This window comes from Dasypus novemcinctus, chromosome 1 (assembly GCF_030445035.2).
Source record: "Dasypus novemcinctus isolate mDasNov1 chromosome 1, mDasNov1.1.hap2, whole genome shotgun sequence".
NCBI classification, from domain to species: Eukaryota; Metazoa; Chordata; class Mammalia; order Cingulata; family Dasypodidae; genus Dasypus; species Dasypus novemcinctus.
In genome coordinates this window covers 121778081-121799808 of record NC_080673.1, presented here as the reverse complement: position 1 = coordinate 121799808, position 21728 = coordinate 121778081, and the positions used below count along the sequence as shown (strand labels likewise).

Below are 21728 nucleotides of genomic sequence, written 5' to 3'. Positions count from 1 at the left end.
CTTCCCAATTTCCTCTGCAGTGTGAAGTAGCCATGTGACTAAATTCTTGCCAATAGGGTGTGAGCAGAAGATGGGTGTCATTTCCCGGTCTGGCACAGACACACATTTCCTATGGGCTGAGATGGCAATGACCAGAAGACAGAAGCAATGCTGAAGATGGCTTGGCTGTCATGAACTTTCCACCCTCCACTGAAACATCCACCCTGGCTGTTACATGAGAAAAAATAAATAACTTCATTTTTAAGCCTTATTATTGTTGGGTTTCTTGTTACTGCAGCTGAACCTTTTATTGCAACTAATACAGTCGGATATTCTGTTAATTGCAGCCCCAAACATAAGGTCTGATATCCCAACCTATTCCCCATTAAGAATGAGAAAGCGACTCTACCTACCTATGAGCTACTTGAGAGGTATACTGATTCTTTGGTGACACTAATTTAACAGAAGCCCAAAAGTTTCAAGTGACTAAGTAGTTTCCCCAAGTGCCTGGCAGAATAAAGCCAGGGAATGGCTTCCTTGGTTAGCAATATCCCCCTGGGGGATATGAAAGGGCTGGGCAGTATTACTAATTTTATTCTATAGATGACAATTAAGTGCTTACTCTTGCCATGCCTGATTCGGCAGTTCTTAAGAATCTTTTCTAGACCCTTTGCCATTTTCAGTTATTCCACGTGCCATTATATACCTGAGGTAAAACACAAACTTATAAAAACAGCAGTCTACCTACATACTAACTGGAAATGAGATCCTCGTGCCTGGAAGCCCCTAAGCCACAGCTATGAAACAGCATCACAACAAAGCTTTCTGGCCCCTAACAGCTCCAAATGCCACCCCAGACAATGACCCTTCATGATGCTGCTTCTCTCTTGCTAGGCTCTGCACCCAACACCTGGTTCAGTAAAGAGGAACAACCAAACATGAAACAAACCAGATCAAAATAAGAAACGTACTCTCCCCAAATCTCCAGATGACAGACGTGTCAAGTAAGTTCAAGAGATGGGGATTTGAGGTCAAATTCAGGTCAAATTTTATGTGCCTAACATTAGAATGCTCAGGCTGCACAACCATCAAACCCAAAATGCTAAGCCTGGATCTCTTCAACAATCAAAATGGTAGTTGCTCTGTAGAGGTTTTATACCAAAGGTGATGGTCAAAGTGATAACTCCTCCATTCTCCATTAGAGTGGGAAGGCAGAACACAGCAGGAACTATGAGCTCATGTCTTAGATTCAGACTCTCTGGTTTAAAATCCAGGCTCTGTCACTTACTAGTTGGGTGACCTCGTGCAAATTATTTTAACTTTCTACTTCTCAATTTTCTCGGCTATAAAATAGGGGACACAATAGTGCCTTTCTCCTAGGGTTGCCATGAAGATTAACAAAATTGACACATATACGGCACTTTAGTAAGCACACGGCAAGCATTCTGTAATAACTGTAAGCTATTATTATTATAAATGGTTGTCTTAATATCAGTGATACCCACCTCATTTGTGGTCTAGGAAAAGGAAATGGTACTACAAATTTAGTCCAGCTAAATGATGACTGCTCAGGAATTCAATGAGGAACCAAAAAAGAACATAGGCTATGCTATTTTTTTTTTTTTTCTGCTACTGGGGGCTGGGAAATGAACCAGGGACCTTGTATGTGGGAAGCTGGTGCTCAACCACAGAGTCATATTGGCTTTTCTGAGTTGGCTTTTTCATTTGTTTTGCTTGTGTTTTTGTTTATTCAGGAGGTACCTGGAGCTGAACCCAGGACCTCTCACGTGGGAGGTGGACGCTCAACCACTTGAGCCACATTTACTCCCAGGATATGCTTTCAATGTTCTCTGGGCAAAGCAGGGTATGTACGACCTTCTACAAAAATCCTTCAAACAATTCCTTAGAAATTACTTTTTGCTGATGACTTCTTTGGAAGGAAAAACAAAGAAACTCACACACATGAAATACAGCAGGCCAGAGGTTGCTTTGTGAAGTCAAACCAGCTGTGTGGATTATAGCTCAGACATGCTGCAAGAGACCACACATCATTCTGTACCCTCCCATGGCCAGAACTAATCGACAACTCAGAATCCAGGCTGTCCCTGAATGCTCAGCCTACAACTGCCCCAGAACGAAAAGCAGTGAACGCAGGCACTTGTAAAATGCAGCCAACTGCCCGATTCTCATTTCTGCAAAGCCAGCCAGCACCCACTGCGCCTCGTGAAAGAGACCTAACACAGTTTCTCGTTCCACACAGGACCTGGACAAAAACAAACTGGAACAGCCTTCATACATATCAGCCTCCTCCATCTTCCTCAATCCCTTACCCCCATTCCATGGAAGCTCTTATTTCCTATTAATTTTAAGCATTTAGGAGCTAACAGGATATAAACAAGGGTGTATTTGCAGAATTAAGAGCAAAATTAGAAAAATCACCAATAAAATGGCTCCACTAAAAATCCACAGTTAATCAATGAAATTAATCACGAACAGCTGTAACATACCCAAATGATGATTTACAAATGTGCTGCTAGGAGGACTGGCATGTTTCCCAACTGCCCTTGAACAGACTAGGAAATATACTCAGAGTAGTAACTGGCATGACACTGGAACTCTAAACTACTCAGTTCTGCTGTCTCCCACCTCCTCCAGGTCAAGCCCCTCAGAGGCTCTCCAGACACTGGAATGGACTTTTCCCCAGACCAAGGGTGAACTTGGCTTTATCCTGGTTTACCGCCCTTGGACAGTCCTTTCACAGCCCATATTCCAGCTCCCTTATTTGGCCCTATCTCTCCCTGTGAAGGTGGATTACACATTGACCCTCTCGTCCTCTCCTGGCAGGAAGGCAGGGGGCAGGGTAGAAGTGGGGTGGAATTGCCCCTCCTTTGACACATACATGATCTCTCCCAAGTCCCTCCATTTTGTTCTCTTTACCATACCCGGGCAGCAGTCTACTGTGGTTTGGTTGCCTGGTTTCCAGGCACTCTTTTACCTTTCAGGACTTGCCACCTGCCTGTCCTTCCAGCTATGGCAAATGCAGAGTTCACCTTTTTTTTTAAGTATTTATGTATTTTCCCTTCCCCTCCCCCACCCTGCTGTTTTTGCTGCCTGTGTCCATTTGCTATGCGATCTTCTGTATCTATTTCTCTATCTTCTCTTTTCATTTTTTTCCCTCTAGGATTCACTGGGATTCAATCCTGGGGACCTCTGATGTGGAGAGAGGTTCCCTGTCAGCTGAGCCACCTCAGTTCTTGGTTTCTACTGTGCTTCATTTTGACTCTCCCCTTCGTCTCTTTTATTACATCATCATCTTGCTACGTGACTTACTTGCACGGGCACTGGCTCACTATGCAGGCACTCGGCTTGCCATGTGAGCAACAGGCTCACCGCGAGGGTGCTCAGTTCACCACATGGGCACTCACGCTGGCACGTGGCTCGCCATGTGGGCGCTCAGCTCGCTATGTGGGCACTCATGTGGGCACTCGGCTTGCCATGTGGGCACTCACACAGGCACCCGGCCCACTGCGTGGGCACTTGGCTCACCATGTGGGCACTGGCTCGCCACGCAGGCACACTTTCTCTTCTTTTTCACCAGGAGGCCCCAGGGATTGAACCCAGGTCTTCCCATATGGTAGGCGGAAGCCCTGTCACTTGAGCCACATCTGCTTCCCCACAGTTCACCTTTAAAACAGTGGTACAGTACAAGGTCCCCTTATAAAAGAAATAGTTATCTTAGAAATAGCTAGTCACTAAATATATAATCTGTTCTCTTTCTGTAGATAACTAAAATTTATTGTAACTATTTGGATTCTCAAATCAGTTATCCTTCCTCTAATATCTTGAATTTCTCCTGGCCTGATGTGAATTAAGAGAAGATTCACTGACTGAGGAAGTTGAACCATTAGAATTTGTAGTGCATATGGATAGTAAAATATAGGGAAAATTTTGTTTTGATTCTGAGGATGAATATTAGCTTTCTGGAAAGAAACAACCCTACTGTAGTAAAGAAGAGCAAACCACCAAACCTGTCTTGATTGATAGAAATACCCTCACTTCTACTATTCTAAATCTTTATCTACCAAGGCGCCTTTCGGCCTTTAATATGGTTTTCTAAAGGGACTTATAAGAAACTATTTTTCCTAAGTTGAATTATTAATACTATTTAATCGCTGTTATGATGAGTTTGAGCAACTTCTAGTAAATGATGAAGTAAATTAACAAAACCTTCGACCTGGGTAGACTTACCTGGTACAATCACCCTGCCTAAACCAGCTCTGCTCCTGTCTTCTTACACACATGGAGGGCAGGAACCAAGTCTTATGTATTTATTTCCCTCATACCACCTGGACAGGTAGATTGCATACAGAATTAAAAATCAGAATGTGGAAAATCCCAAGGAATGCCACCCCCTAAATAATTAGCTACTAATGTTAAACATATATTGTCCCAGCCTTTCCCCCCATTTGCATAGGTAATATTTTGAAAAATTAATTTATTGAAGTATATCACTCATACATAAACATAAAGAATAAGTGTACAATAATAGTTGTGAACTTACATGACAAACATATATAACATCATACAGGACTCTCATAACTCACCCTATCACCAATAACTTGCATTGTTGTTAAACCTTTTTAACTAATGATTAAAGAGCATTGTCAAAATATTACCACTAACCAAAGTACTTTTCCCCCAACCAACCCTACTGTTATCTTTATATCATTTATATATGAACATACATAAACAATTTACTATACATAAAGTATAGTAAAAGTTGTGACCTGACAAAGAAAACATGCATACATCATTCAGGGGTCCCATACATTAACTCTCCACCAACACCTTGCATTGTTGTGAGACGTTTGTTACAAATTATGAGAGAATATTGTCAAAATCTTACAACTAATCATAGTCCTTATCTTACATTTGGTGTGTTTTTTCCCCCAACCCACCCTATTATTATTTTTTAAATATTTTTTTTAAGACAGAAGTTGTAAACTTATAAAACAATCATGCACATGTGCAGAATTACCAAACAGCACCCCTCCACCAACATACCACAGTGTGGTGGAACATTGGCTACAGATAAGATAATATTATCTGATTGTTACCATGTGCGTAATGTACATTTGGCTCACATTTTCCATACTGCCTCAGTATCAACACAGTACATCTTTGGCATAGATGCAAGAATATTATATTATTAGTGCTAATCACAGCCCATAGGTCACTCCACCTGTATTTTTCCCATTGTTCTCCACATTCCCGAAACCCTGCAGTAGTGTTGTACATTTGCTCTTGCTCACAAAGGACACTCTTGCATCTGTACCATCAACCACAAGTCTCATTCACCTCTTGGTTTACCATGCTATTCAATTCCTAGATTATTCTCTAGCATTCTGTCAGTTGGTATTTACATACCTACACTACCATTTTCAGCCACATCCCCATTTATAAACTAGCTGTTACTCACTATGTGTTACCATCCACTCTATACATTTCCACACTTTTACAGTAAAGCTAATTAAAACTACATACATTAAACATCAGTAGTCCATCTCAGATCCCTCTTATCTCCTTTAAGAATCTACCACCTACCACAATTTCTTGAACATATTTTCCTACAATTGCTTCTAGAAGTTTAATGGTTCTTGCTTTTATTTTTAGGTTTTTGAACCATTTTGGGTTAATTTTTGAATAAGTTGTGAGATAGGGGTCCTCTTTCCTTCTTTCGGCTATGGATATCCAATTCTTTCAGCACAATTTGTTGAATGGACTGTTCTGCCCGAGTTGTGTGTATTTGACAGGCTAGTCAAAAAGACTTGGCCCAATGGATAGGGCATCCACCTACCACATGGGAGGTCCGTGGTTCAAACCCCGGGCTTCCTTGACTCGTGTGGAGCTGGCCCATGCACAGTGCTGATGTGTGCAAGGAGTGCCGTGCCATGCAGGGGTGTCCCCCGTAGAGGGGAGACCCACGCGCAAGGAGTGCGCCCTGTGGGGAGAGTCGCCCAGTGCAAAACAAAGAGCAGCCTGTCCAAGAATGGCGCTGCACACATGGAGAGCTGACACAACAAGATGATGCAACAAAAAGAAACACTCATTCTGGGTGCCGCTGATAAGGACAGAAGGGGTCACAGAAAACATACAGCGAATGGACACAGAGCAGACAACTGGGCAAGGGGGAAGGGGAGAGAAATAAATTTTAAAGAAATCACTTGATCATACATGTGAGAGTCTGTTTCTGAACCATCAATTTGATTCTATTGGTCTATGTATCTGTCTTTATGCCAGTACCATGCTGTTTTTACCACAATAGCTAGGTAATCTGATTTAAAGTCTGGAGATAAGGGTTCACTTTTCCTTTTTATGATGTTTCTGGCTATTCAGGACCCCTTACCCTTCCAAATAAATTTGATGATCACATTTTTTCAATTTTTTTTTAAATGCTGGTGAAGTTTTTATCGGGATTGCATTGAATCTGTTTATCAATTTGAGTAGAATTGACATCTTAATGATATTTAGTGTTCCAATCCATGAGCATGGACTATTCTTCCAGTTATTTAGGCTTTTTAAAATTTCTTTTAACATTGAGTTGCAGTTTTCTGAATACAAGTGCTTTACATCGTTGGTTAAGTTTATTTCTATTTGAGTTTTATCTGTTGTATTTTATTTTCACCACTCTTTAGATACTTTAAGTTACTTTTATTGATATAATCTTCATTTCTAGACTCTCTTCCAGGCCTCTCTCTCCTGTCTTTTCTTTTCAGGCTCCAGTACACCCTTTAGCATTTCCTGAAAATTTGGTCTCTTGCTTAGAAATTCTCTCAGTTTCTGTTTATCTGTGAATATTCTAATCTTTCCCTCATTTTTGAAAGACAGTCTTGCTGCATATAAGGTTCTTGGCTGGTCACTAAATGGTGATGCAACTAGAAAAAGACCTTGAATAAAAAGGGGAAATGGTAAAGACAAATGAGTTTATATGGACAAGAGTCTTCAAAAAAGAGTTGGGAGGTCATCAGAGGGGTCGTGCTTACGCACACCTCAGCAGGATTCCAGAGATAGCCAAAGTAGATACAGCCCCAGGTACTGGTGCTCCTGAGGGTTATGGAGACACACAGGTTCTATAGTTATGGCAGCTGGATCTGGAGTTCAGTGCCTTGTCAGTGGGCCCCACTTTGGAATTTGTGTTCCTGAGTGTGATGAAGTGACCTTTCTACACATGCCTCTTCTCTCACTTTTACTGAACCTGTGGTTGGCACTAGGGTTGGTGTATACCCAGGAGACTTGAATCTCTGAACTGGTCATGTGCCAGCTGGGCCCTGAGCCTCAGCAGAGTTGCAACTTCTACTCTCTGGTTCATTGGACTTACCTAGGTCAGCTAACGGAGAGGGGAAGATGGTCAACCACCACAACAGGAACCAAGAGTGTCCACAACTCCAAGCTGGAGAATCGCATCCATCAACCATGTGGGATCTAAGCCCCTCTCAATATAGAGATGGGGTAGATATCACCATCCCAGGGTCCACAGGATGGAGGAATAAAATACGGATTAGAGTGGACTTACTGGCATTCTACTATGGAACTATTATGATAAATAATGGAAGAAACTGTAGCATTGATGTGGAAAAAATGGCCATGGTAGTTGCTGAGGGCAGGGAGAGGGAAGAAGAGATGTGATGTGGGGGCATTTTCAGGACTCGGACTTGTCCTAAATGATACTACAGGGACAGAGGCTGGACATTATATATCCTGTCATAACCCACTGCATGTACTGGGGGAGAGTGTAAACTACAATGTGAACTATGATCCATGCGGTGCAGCAGTGTTCCAAGAGGTATTCACCAAATGCAATGGATGTTACACAATGATGAAGGAGGTTGTTGATGTGGGAGGGAAGAATGTGTGTGGGGGGGTTAGGGAGTGGAGTATGTGGAAACCTCTTATATTTTTTAATGTAACATTTTTTGTGATCTACGTATCTTCAAAAAAATACAATAAAAAAAGATTCTTGGCTGGAAGTTTTTCTCTTGTAGTATCTTAAATACATCAGATCACTGTCTTCTTGTCTGCATGGTTTCTGATGAGAAATCAGCAGTTAATCTTATTGGGTATCCCTTATATGTTTTGCATGGCTTTTCTCTCGCTGTTCTCAGAATTCTCTTTGTCTATGGCATTTTATATCCTGATGAGTATGTGTCTCAGAGTTGGTCTATTTGGATTTTTCCAGATGGGAATATGTTGTACTTCTTGGACTTGGATATCTATGTCCTTCAATAGGGTTGGGAAATTTTCTACCATTATTTCTTCAAACATTCCTTCTGCCCCTTTTCCCTTCTCTTCTCCTTCTGGGACACCCATGACATATATGTTTGCATGCCTTTTGCTGTCATTTAGTCCCTAAGACCTTGTTCAATTTTTTTGATTCTTTTCTTCATTTGTTCTTCTGTATGTTCACATTCAGAGGCTATCTCTTCAAGCTCACCAATCCTTTCTTCTGCTTCGTCAAACCTGCTATTATATGATTTCAATGTTTAATTTCATTTATTGGGGCGGCAGATTGGCCCAGTGGTTAGGGCATCTATCTACCACATGGGAGGTCCGTGGTTCAAACCCTGGGCCTCCTTGACCCATGTGCAGCTGGCCCACTTGCAGTGCTGATGCACGCAAGGAATGCGTCCCACACAGGGGTGTCCCTTGCGTAGGGGAGCCCCACGCGCAAGGAGTGTGCCCTGTAAGGAGAGCCGCCCAGCGCGAAAGAAAGTGCAGCCTGCCCAGGAATGGTGCTGCACACACGGAGAGCTGACACAACAAGATGATGCAACAAAGAGAAACACAGATTTCTGGTGCCGCTGATAAGGATAGAAGCAGTCATAGAAGAACATACAGCAAATGAACACAGAGAGCAGACAATTGGGGGGGGGGGAGAAATTAATTTAAAAAATAAATCTTTAAAAAAAAATTTCATTTATTGCACCTTTCATTCCCATAAGATCTGCTATTTTTCTGTGTATGCTTTCAAAACTTCTTTATACTCATCCCGTGTCTTCTGAATATCCTTAATCTCTTTAGCCAACTCATTGAATTTATTAAGGAGATTTGTTTGAATATGTATGATTAGTTGTCTCAACTCCTTCATGTCATCTGGAGGCTTATCTTATTCCTTTACCTGGGTCATAGCTTCCTGTTTCTTGGCGTGGATTGTAATTTTTTCTTGGTGTTTTGGCATCTGGCCAAAACTAGACTATTTATTCTGGGTGCAGTTTTTCTCTTCAACTTAGGGCTTCCTGCCCTTTCTCCCTTCCTGGTTGTGCAGTAGGAGCCAAGGTTGTAATTGGTGCTATAGCTGTGGAGGCTCAAGCTACCCTCATTGTGCCAGGAACTGATGAAGCTTCTCCCAACATTCTCCTTTGCCAAAGGCAGGGACAGAGTCACAGCTGTGTGGAATAACCCAAGTTGTGCAGGCCTAGATTGTGGTTGCCTGGAGAGACTGATGAAGCTTCACACCCCTTTCTTCCCTGCCTGGGGTGGGAATGGAGCTACAGGTGTGGGCAGCAATCCATGCAGTGCCAAGATGACCACAATTGCCCTGGTAGAATTCCAATTTTCAGTCAGTGCCAGCCAAAGACACCTGCTGTTACCTAGATAGGTTGGTGCAGGGCCTACAAGCCTCCTCCCTGCCAGAGGTAGAGCTGAAGCCTATGCTAGGGATGCACCCTGATCTGGGTAAAAGAAACTGGTTTCTACCATCACTGTGATTTTCGGTCCTGGCCTTCCCTCAGGTTAGGGGAGGAGTCAAAATGGCAGCCACTGGCATCTTTCCACCTTGGGCAGATTCACACCCCAGCTCTTCCCAGGGTTTTATTTTAGCCAGTCGAGTCCACCAGTTAGTAGCTGAAATTGGTACCCAACCATCTCCTCCTCCTCTGTTTTTGGGAAATGGAGGTTCCAATTCCAGCCACAGAAAAGCTTTTGTGGTGGCTCGTGCTGCCGGAGTAGGATAATCACTGGATTCCATGACTTGGCTGGTAATTTCCCAGAGAGGCTGGCACAGGTCCCCACAGCTTCTTCCTGCTGGAAGCGGAACTGGGGCCTAGGCTAGAGCTACAATCTGATCTGGATGGAAAGAAGCTGGTCCCCACCAGCACTGTGATTTTTGGTCCGCCCTGCTTCCCCTTGTGCCAGGCGAGGAGTTAAGATGGTGGTTACCAGTCTCTTTATGACTTGGACAGGCTCAAACTTTAGCTGTTCTTAGGATTATGCTTTAGCCTGCTGAATTTACTCATCAGTAACTAAAGCAGGTGCCCAACTGTTTCTTCCTCCCCTGGTTTTGGGAAGTGGAGCTTTCAATTCCAGCTGCAGAACAGCTCCCAAGTAGCTTGTGCCTCCAGTAGAGGATAGGAATTGGCGTCCATGGTGTAGAGCATTCTACTTAAGAGTCTTCTCTGCAGACGGGCAGTCTCCTCCTTCCTTTTCTTCAAGGATGTGGCAGGATGCTCTTCTGGCCTCCTGGAGCCCTCAAACAGGTGCTTCATCTAGCTCCAGATAGCTCTGAGTGTTTGCTAACTACCCTGTGGCAGGAGCTGACTCTAGGAGCTCCTTACTCTGCGGCCATCTTGCTAGTTGTGTCTGTATAGGTAATATTTTTTACTTAACAATATATTGTGATCACCTCTTTATGTCAGTACACCCAAACGTCCTCTCAATCTTAGTCCTCCAAGCCTACTCTGCCTGTAATCTTCCCTCCTCCATTAGAGGAGGCTCTATTCTTCCAGTTTCTTAGCCAAAAGCCTTGGGGCCAATTTAGATCCCTCTCTTCTCACATTCCACATTCGATTTGTCAAGAACTCCTGAGCCAAAATACATCTGGAACCTAACCACTTCATTAGCTCAAAAACCAGGTAAGAGTGAAAGTCCAAGCCCCTTCCTCCAGGCACCCACTGCTCTCTGATGTGGCCCACGGCTCTCCCTGGCTCCAGTCACTCCACCTCCTTGGTTCTTCAAGGGCCACGCAGGTACAGAGCTGTTTGCCCTGAGCACACAGCTGTTTCTGCACCTCACAAGTCTTTCCAGAATGGCACCTTCTTGGGGAGGCCTTCCCTCAACCTTATTTAAAATCACCCTCACCTCCAGAATTATCAGCCCTCCTTGCTCTAGTTTTCTCCACAGCCAATCTCTTAGTTTGCCCAAGGTTGCCGTAACAAAGTACCAGAAACTGAGTCGCTCAAAACAACAGAAACTTACTCTCTCTCAGTTCTGGAGTCTAGAAATCCAAAGTTAAGGTGTCAGCAGAACCATGCTCCCTTTGAAGTCTATAAGGTTGTGGTGGTGGCTTGTTACCACTCAGCTGTCTTTCTCTCTCTGTCTCTTGCCATGTCAAAATTTCCTGTCCTTATAAGGACACCAGTCATATTATTTAGGACACCATCCTAACTAATAACATCTTCAAGATCCTACACAAATACCTTCACATTTATAGGACAGAGGCATAGGACTTGAGCATGTCTTTAGGGGCTAAGGCTGCCAAGGCAATATACCAGAAATGCACTGGCTTTTACAATGGGGACTTTTTAGGGTGCCAGCGTACAGTTCTGAGGCCACGAAAATGTCCAAATCAAGGCATCGGGCACTTCCAGATCTCGTTGCTTCCATCTTCCTGGTTTCCATGGCTTCCTCTCTCCTTGCCTCTGTACTCTGCTGTTTCCAGCCTTCAGTCTCCGGGACCTTCTCTCTCAGCCTGTGGGGGTTTTGCTCCTGTGTGTGTCTGTGACCTTTCTCTCAGGTTCTTTGATTTCAGTTTCTGGCTCTCCTGGCTTTTTCTCTCTGCTCCTGTGGGATCCTCTCTGAGCTCCTGGGGACTTTTCTCTCTGTGCCTCTGTGTGTTTCTCCTATTTACAAAGGATTCCAGTAAGAGGATTAAGACCCACCCTGGGTTACAACTTGCTGAAGTAATCTAAGCAAATGGCCCTTACCTGAATCTGATCAAAAGGTCCCACTCACAATAAGTTCATACCCACAGGAATGGATTAATTTAAGAACATAATTTTCTAGGGTCCGCAAGAGTCTCAAACTGCCACAGAGTGGGCACATTCAATCCAAAACAACTCCTATTATTATATTTTACCTATTTATTTTATTAATGAACTTTCTTCTTTCACTAAATATAAGTTCCATGAGGGTAGGGACTTTTATCTTTTGTTCCTACTTTATCCTCAGTGTCTTGAACAAGACCTGGCACATAGGATGCTCAGTAAATATGTGGTGAAGAAAGAAAGAAAAGTGCTTTGCTAGGAAGTAGAATAGAAAAGAAAAGACCAAAACTAAAACAGGAGCCTTGGCTCGAGGGAACATAAATGTGAACTCAAATAACTATAGTGTGAGGAAAAACCCAACCACTGCTATACGTAAGCTAACAACAAAGATCAATATCCACACCACTAATAAAAGTGGCCAATTCTGAACACAGGGATGAGGACTAGGCCCATGGAGAGGGTGGCATTTGAGGTGGACCTTGGATGATGAATAGAATGGCAAGATACTGAAAGAGAAAGGAAGGCTATCGAGTAACAGAAATTAGAAAAGGAAATATAAAAAATTTAATGGAAAACACTGAGTAATGCAGTGGGGTTTATGCAAAGGGTATTTTGTTAAGGAGGTGTGAGCTAGAAGGTGGGGCTGGAGGGGCATTTGGATGGTGTGCTCAGGAAGGGCACGCCATTCTTGGATAATGGGGGGAACATTCTCATTATGAGTTATAAAGTAAAAATGGGGGGGATTAAAATTGCTATTTGCTTACAGTATTCTCCAGAAACATGAAGACACGGGAGGGAGATAATCAGGTTAGGAGGCTACAGGAAGGAACCCATATTCTAATCACAGTTATCTGCCCTTGCAGGTCTCTGGCTGGGAACAGTGAGAGAAATAGGTGCACCTGTCCTAGTTAATCTCACCAAAACCCATAATTGATCAAGGGGAAACAATGTTGAATATTCCTGAAATGGCTTTTGACGAGAGTAATCTCCAATAAGTGAACATCACAGAAGATCTTCTGGAAATCAGTTAGGGGGACAGTAGCCCTCACAATATTATTTTCTGTAGAGCAAAATGACAGATTTACAAAGATAAACAGGTGCTTCTGGATTTTTTGAGAAACAAAGAGAGTCTGGCATCTTAATACAGGAAATAAAAATGTGTTCTGTCCTGGGAGGTATTAGTTAGCAAATTACATGGTCCTTAAACATTCTATACATACTGTTAAAGAATGAAAGGAAAAAGGAGGCAGGGTTAAAATAACCTATTTTATTAAAACATAACAACTAAAAACATGATCATAACTGAAAATTAGGTCACAGAATCTAAGGTTATCTCAGAAGTATCATTTTATTCTTTGATTCCTATGCAGCCAAAAATAATAGTTTTTCTTTCTCCAAAGGCACTAATTGTACATTTAGGTAGACACTATATATTTCTAACGAGAGTTGTGAAAGCCTTGGGAACGGTGCATTTCATCCTCGAGCTGTGAACCACTGGCCCATTTCTTTTAAATTGCCAACAAATTACCTACAGCTTTCTCAAAGTCTTCAGGAAAATTTCCAAGGAGTTTTCTTCTTTATTACACATTTTTCCTTCTTATCTATATGCCCCCTTAAAAAGGAGGTTGTATTTTCATTCACTCAACAAGCATTTACCAAGCACCTGCCATGGGTTAAGTATTATGTTGGTTGTGTTCGCACAATTATGAATAAGGCAAGAACTCTGCCCTCATTTTGTCTAGAGAAGGAGATGGACACAAATAATTACAAATGCAAATGTAATCATTTCATAATACAAACAAGCTCTGCAAAGTCCAAAGTAAGGCAAGCATAATTCTACCTGAAGAAGCTAGGAAGAGATCAAGAGGAGGTGACATTTAAGATGGGTCTTGAAGGCATTCACAGGACAGACACAGCTTAAAGGGGCATTCTGGGGAGAGCAATAGCATGAACAAAGCCATGGAAATATGATTTGATTATAAACCCATTTTACCAAGGAATAGGATTCAGAACGGCTACGGTATGGGGGTAGTGGGAAGCTATTGCAATGTTCCTGTAAAGAGAAGTAGGTATCCTGAACCAAAGCCGTAGCAGTTGGGATATCAGGAAACAGATGAATTCAAGAAATATTCTGGAGGTGGGTGGTAAAAACAGAAAGAATGCTTGAATCATGTCATTCTGAAAACACAGCCAAGCTAGGACTTACGATATACATCTTTCAATGACTACACACTCTTTAATTTATTCCACCGAGGGAATTTATGTGTTTGGGTAAAGTCAGTTTGGGCTGAAGGTATTTTGATAAAAAAGAACTAAACTATTACGTTGATAGGATCTGTGGCTTTTGGTTAAAATAGAGGCAGGTAAATGGAAATACATTCTGGGGATCCAATCAATATTGAAATTGAGTAATAAAACCAGAAGAGTCTACTGTTTTAGCATGGCCACAATACAGAAAACCTAATTAAAGATGTGGGGGAAGGGAATAAAGATTTACAGGAGGTAAGGATTTTGTGAAAACTCAGTATAATCATGATAAAGAAAGTGGTTAGAATAGGAATTTATTTAAAGGATAACATTTAATTCTTTGTTTCTTATTGTTTAGAAAAGATAAAAAGATACCAGTCCTTTCTCTCTGACAGAAAAAGGCTTAACGGCTTCAATTATGGTTCCAAATAACACTCAAGGCTGTAGACTGACACCATTCTATTGTTCCACGCCCCGCAACACAAGTCTCTGAACTGTGCTAAAGGGAGTCCATATGAGCACTTTAACCTCATCTCACTCTTTCTTGCTGGGACCTGAAAGGGGGCCAGGGGACCCTGGGCAATGTGCACACAGCTGCCTGAAAGGGCAGGTGGCCATGGCCCCAGCCACTGCTCCCTGGACTCCAAAACCATGTTATCCAAGTCCTGGTCACATAAAAGGGATGGATGGAGCTGAAGCAGGGCATATGCAGTGGAACATAAGGCAGCAAAGATAAAGACTTTGCAACCTTTATTAAGGCTCCATTACCTAAGATAGGAAGAATGGAAGAAAAAACAAGATGCCCAAGGAAACAAGCAAGATTTGATAGTCATCTTTCTGGATTTGTCAAATATGTAGGAAGATGCTGCCTAAATTATATTTAGGGGTAAACTGGTGGTCTTAAATATTGTCATTACAGTGAAAAAGGAAAGGGAGGGAAGGAGGGAGGGCAACAAGCATTACCTTGATGAAGTTAGGGGGAAAAAACAATAAAACAAATATAAAGTACCTATTAGGAAGGAAATAATAAAGTGAAAAGCAACAATCAGTGAATTAAAAAAAAACTGAATGAAGAACATAAATATATGTTAACATAAGTTAACACGAATTAACATAAAGATATTCATGAGCTGGTGCTTATGCCACTACCACCTCTACCACCAAAAAATTCTGACAAATCAAATGTAGTAAAAAATATGTAAAAACAGTATTAGAAATATAAAATATATTTATGCTGATTGGCATATACGCATATATATATATAACAAATAGCAGTAGTTACCTGTTGGGAGGAGTAGAAATTAGGAAGATAGAGGACAAGGTAAGAGAAATATTTTTTTCAATATATAACTTTTAATATTTTTTGACATTTGAATCAGAGGAATGCATTACCTATTCAAAAATAATTTTAAAAGAAAGTTCTAGAAAATACAGATTTTTAAAAATCATGAGAATTCTATGAGCAATTGGATGTTAATACATTTTAAAAGTTCAATGAAATGGACTATATATATTGAAAACCATAGTCAATGTTTGTCTTAGTTTACCAGGGCTGCTATGACAAATACCAAACACTGCTTTGATTAAACAACAGGAATTTATTGTGTCATGGTTTTGGTGGATAAAAGTCCAACTTCAAGGTATTGGCAAGGCTTGCTTTCTCCCAGAGACTGTAGCTTTCTGGCCATCCTCCATTACATGATGATCTATCTCTTCCTCTCCTGTCTGCTCTTCTGGTTTCCACTGACTTCTGGTTTCTACTTCCGTGTCCAATTTCCTTTGCTTATAAGGGCTCCAGCCATATGATTTGAGGCCAGTCCTAATTCAATCTGGCATCTTCAAAGATCCTATTCACAAATGGGTTCACCTCCACAGGACCAGGGATTAGGACCTGAATATGTCTTTTGTGGGAACATGATTCAAACCCCAATACTCTGGATCCTAAAAAAACACATTCTACCCACACACAAAATAAATTCACTCCTATACAGTATCTCAAAATCCTTAAGCCATTTCAGTAACAACTCTAAATCCCAAATCTCACAAAATCAGTTATGGGTATAGTCCATCCTGGTACAAAATTCCTCTCCATCTGTGGGCCTGTGAAACCTAGAAAACAAGTTATCCACTTCTAAAATACAATTGTGGGACAGGCATAGGACAGATATCCCCATTCAAAAAGGAAGAAACTGGAAGAAGAATAAGGATCACAGGGCCTAAGCAATTCTGAAACCCAACAGGGAAAACTCCTTTAGATTCCAAGATCTGAAAGTTATCTGTAGATCAGTGCTTTTTCCTCTGGGCCTTTGTCCTCTGAGCCTGATCTCCCCAAATACCAGGGCAGAGGCCCCATGCTCTTTAAGCACCAGAGTGTGGCCAGACTCTCCTAGAAATGCTGAGGCATAGGATCCAACCTCTCGGAATACTGGACTATGAGTGTGGCAGCCCCATTATCCCCATATCTGGGCCGAAGGCCTGCCCCTCCATGTGCCAGGGCACAAATCCTTCTTTCTTGGCCTAAGGAAAGCTTTTCAGTCCAGACCTCTATTTCTAAGTTTCTGCCCTTGAAGTCATTTTTCTTTCATTTTGTCCCATCTCTGACCCTTCCAGTCCAGGATGGCAGGGCATCCAATCATAAAAGTTCTCAAAAACTATGTCAGCTTTCCACGCATTTCAAGGTAGTCCAAACCATCAGACAAAAGGATCTCCTACAGATACTTTATGGATAATTGCATTTCCAATCCTGACATCCTCTGAGATAGGTGGATGGATCCCTGAGTCATGCATAATCTCTTTAGCAAAGGATTATTCAGCCATGTACTTGTGCAGAGCCCTGTTCTCTGGGAACTCAATGCCTGGGAACTCAGGGAAGGTTCTAAGAGAGGCAATTCTGGCCCTAGTTTCAGAGCATGCAATCCATATAGGCTGAGAAATTTCCAGATCATCAACTGTTGGTTCCTTTATGTTTAACAGTTTAGTCCTCAATTTATTCTTTCTTACCTTTTACTATAAGCAGCAAGGAGAGACTAGGCTGTGCCTTCTACATTTTTCTTGTATATCTCCTTAGTTAAACACCCAAATTTATCACTTACAAATTCTACTTTCAATCCAACACCAGAACATAATTCAGCCAAGTTCTCTGCCACTTTATAACAAGGATCATCTTTTCTTCAATTTCCAATAACACATTCATCATTTCCTTCTAAGGCCTTACCAGAAGTGCCTTTAATGACCACATATCTAATATTCTGTTCATGACAATATATGTATTCCCTAAGATGATAGAAACTTTCTTTACTAATCTCACTTATCTCACTTAATTCTGAGCCCTCACAGAATCACCTTCAATATCCATATCTCTACTGATAGTCTGCTTCTCTAGTCAGCTGGCTTCTGGCTTCTACTTCTGGTGTCCAATGTCCTTGGCTTATAAGGACTCTAGCCATATGATTTAAAGTCCATCCTGATTCAATCTGGCCTCAACTAAATAGGATCTTCCAAGATCATATTCATATCTTCAAAGTTCCTATTTACAAATGGGTTCAAACTCATAGGACTGGGGATTAGGATTTGAATATGTCTTTTGTGGGAGACATAATTCAATCCCCAACAGGTTTTATTCATTTATTTAACCCTTAATCACCTTTGAAAGTTTAGTTTCAAAATCAACTCTCACAATTGACTAAAACTTGCTATCCTAGGAAATATAATTCAGAGTACTTGAAAAGAATAAGCTACCACAACTAAGTATGAATTACTTCAAAAGGGTGAGGATGTTTTGAAATTAAGAATTTTATTAATACATAATTTTCTTTTTAAAATAAGGGAAAATATTTTCACTTAAGTAGTTACAGAAAAGGTATTTAATAAGATCCTATATCTATTACTTATTTAAAAAACAAAGAGCTTTAAAAAGACTTGAAATAGAAGGCTATTACCTTAACATAATTTTTAAAAAGGTCAATAGCCAGCAAAATTATTAATCATGAAGCCATAACAGAGACATTACCTTTAAAATTGGGAACAAATTAAGGGTGGAGTATACCAGCGTTTATTTAACAATGTTCAGGTCAAGGCAGTAACACATAAATTAGAAATAATAGGTATAATATTGTAAAAGAGGAAGCAAAAGTCCTTTGCTCCCAGATGATAGGCTTATTTACCAAGCACTTTGACTGTACAAAAGTTTTCTCTGAAAAACTATTAGACTTAACATGAGAGCTCAGCAGAGAGGTTAGATATAAACAACAACAAGAACAAGAAAAATCATCTAAAAATCAATAGCTTTCCTGTGTACCAGCAATAACAATAACAAGATATAATAGAAAAAAGAGATCATTCATAATGTAGAAGTAACAAGTGGTGGGAAAATTTTGCTAAAAGAGAAAAATAAGATCCAAAAAATGAAGAAATAAAAAGACTGTGCAAATCACTTCACAACAGTGTGTCTCTAAATGAGTTCCAGGGATCACTGGCTCAAAATGACCTCATTGCTTATTAAAATGCAGATTCTTGGGCTCCAACGAAGGCTTAGAGTCAAAAGGGAGGGGGTGAGGGTGGGCTTTCAAGACACTTGTGTTCTTAACAAGCTCCCGAGGTGATTCTAACACATCAAAATTTAGCAACTCCTGCTTTATGTAGGTTTCATAAAATTCCAGTAGGATTCCAACTTCTTCTGGAATGAGAGCCAAAAAGAGCTAAGAAAACTTATAAAAGAAGAGTAATTGGAGGGGACTGCCCTAACATATGTTAAAGTGTATCATAAACTTACCCATAAAGTATATCATAAACTTCAGTAATAACGTGATCTTGTACAAAAACTATAAACACATCAACTGAAGAGAACACATGGCCTCAAGACAAACTCCTACATTAAGTTACAGAATTAAAATTGGCTGTGTGTCAATGACTGCCTCCAAAAAGCTGCTGAATCTTTTTTTGTTTAATTTGGGAGGAATGTCTGGAACGATTTAATGCCATATAGTTTAAAAGCAATTAACCTAGGGAGGCCACAGGTATACCTCAGAGATGCAGTCAAAACCTGTGCAAGGGGAGGCCGGTGCATTGCTGGTAAGGAGATGCATCCTATACGCAAAGAGATGTAATAAGACATAGAAAATGGTGATTTCAAAATGAGCCTCCAAACTGAATATAAAAAGGAAGACCTAAGGAAACGTAGTCACTGATCTGGTAATGAGCTATTTGTCACTATGCATCAGGTTCTGGAATGAGTAGCAGCAGTGACTGTATTATTCAACAATATCTAATAGCTGCCATGGACAAGGTCAGATACTCTAAGACAAACATTAAAACAAGGTTTCTCAACAGCGACACCACTGACATTTTGGGCTAGTAGCATTCACCAACTGTGACAACCAAAAATGTCTCCAGACACTGTCAAATATCACAGGTGTGTGTGTGTCAAAATCAAAATGGTCCCACTTGAGAACTACTGCTTTAAAGAAATCACTGAGGAATAGAAGAATTATTTAAGATTTTAAAATAGGGAATAAAACCCCACATCTATTTAGATCATCTAATACATATAAATAAATTCTAGGTGAAATAAAGTATAAAACATAAAACTTGAAATATAATATAGTTAGTAAATTTAGGCAAATATTTAGCTAATGTCTGGCTATAGAAGCATTTTTTGAAGTTTAACAATAAATCATAATGGAAATATTGATTTTTTTTGACCACATATGGCTAGACTTCAGTAAAATTAAAAGGCAAATGACAAACTAGAAAAATATTACAAGCAAATGGCAATGGACTAATATTCTTAATATATAATGGCAGTATCAATCAGAAAATGTCTGATGCTTTAAAAAAATGGGCAAAAACATAATCAAAGATTTCACGGAAGACATTTATTTCTACAAATGTCTTAAAAGTACACAAAATTTTGTCCAATTTCAGCAACAGTTCAAGAAATAATTTTGAAAATAATGAGTTTCCATTTTTAAGCTATCCAGCAGGCAAAGATTTTTTTAAAAAATGGTAGTACTTAATGTATTTGAGGATCTAGATAAATGGGTAGTTTATACACCACTGATAATAAATGAGCCTTGGGGAAAGGAATTTGATAACACATATCAAGAGACATAAAAATGCTTCCATATTTTTACTTTGTATCTCCACTCACAGGAATTTATGCTAAGAAAATAATCAGAGATGTGAACAAAGATTTACATATAAAGATGTTCATCTCTGTACTATTTATAACTGCAAAAAAACCCAGAAAACCTTAAAGCAATGAAAAAGAGAGGAAGGAGTAAGTTATTAGGTGCCCATAATATATTATGCAGCCATTAAAATATGTTTTGAAATTTTTTTCATGCTATAAAAAAATTCTTATGTAAGTGGAAAATTCAGAATACAAAAGTATAAATACACTGTGATTCCAAAATGCAACTACATATAATATGCATACTGACTGATAAAATTTAGTGTTCTTCCCTTACAAAATATCTAGGAAAACTAGGAATAGGAAGCTTCTATAATGAATATCTCTATCAAACCATCATCCAATGTCATTTTTTGGTATGAAAAGAGAGTTTTCCTATTAAGCAAAATTAGGATTAATGAATACTATTCATTAACATTAAATGGCATTTTTTTAACCAATTCAATAAGATAAGAAACAGAAATAAGATGTATAGTTTATAAGAAGTACAGAATAGAATTATCATTATCTGTAACAAGACCAGCGAACTGAATAAAATATTATTAGAATCAATAAGTGTTCATATAAAGAGTTGGATTAAAGACGAAAATTCAGTTTTTAATTATATAGAAGAAACAGAAACAAAAGATTTACAATAACAGTAGAAACCATAGGATATCTAGGACTATCTATAATAAGAAATGTACCAAAAAAAAAAAAAAAAAAAAACCTCACAAAACTCTACTGAGAGTCACAAAACCTTGAAAAAATATTCCTGGAGGGTAAAGTAGAATACTTCGAAGTAAACCATTTTGCAAATTAACTTAGAGATATAAGAGAATTCAATAAGGAATTAAAGGGGATTGATTTGGAATTTGACAGTTTTTAAGTTCATCTGGCATAACTGTTGAAACACACACATACATACATACTGACCTATCAAAATGTGTGTCCAAGTCCCTTTTAAAAATCTAATTATCCTGCAGAAAGTTCATTTTACTTGAAGATTCACAAAATAAATTATTTGATGTCTCCAGTTGGTCTTTTATCTATAAAATTAATAAAGAAAACAATTTTATTGCTTGGAAAGCTTCAAAACTGAAGGTTGTTTTCTTTTAAAAGTATATTTTTTTCCTGAGCATTATTTCTTTTTTACTCTCTTCCTTGTATTCCCAACTAATTTCCTCCAGGAGCATGTGAACCCTTGCAGAGCCCTGTGGTTATTTAAAAGAAGTATTATTGAAACCTTTGTACTTACATATTGAACTATATTTTTATATTGACATAAAGACAGG

The 21728-nt window shown here is 39.8% G+C and overlaps 1 protein-coding gene across 5 annotated transcripts in view; it reads right to left on the bottom strand.

Moving 5' to 3' along the window:
• Positions 1-21728, bottom strand: part of TMEM150C (transmembrane protein 150C) — a 69429-nt gene that overhangs the window by 30261 nt on the left and 17440 nt on the right. For 3 of the 5 annotated variants that reach the window (XM_071215830.1, XM_071215833.1, XM_071215829.1), the window contains one exon: positions 21370-21482. The exons of the other annotated variants lie outside the window; for them this stretch is intronic. The gene's annotated coding sequence lies outside the window, so the exon portion shown is untranslated. The remainder of the gene's footprint in view (positions 1-21369; positions 21483-21728) is intronic. 5 annotated transcript variants of the gene reach the window in all.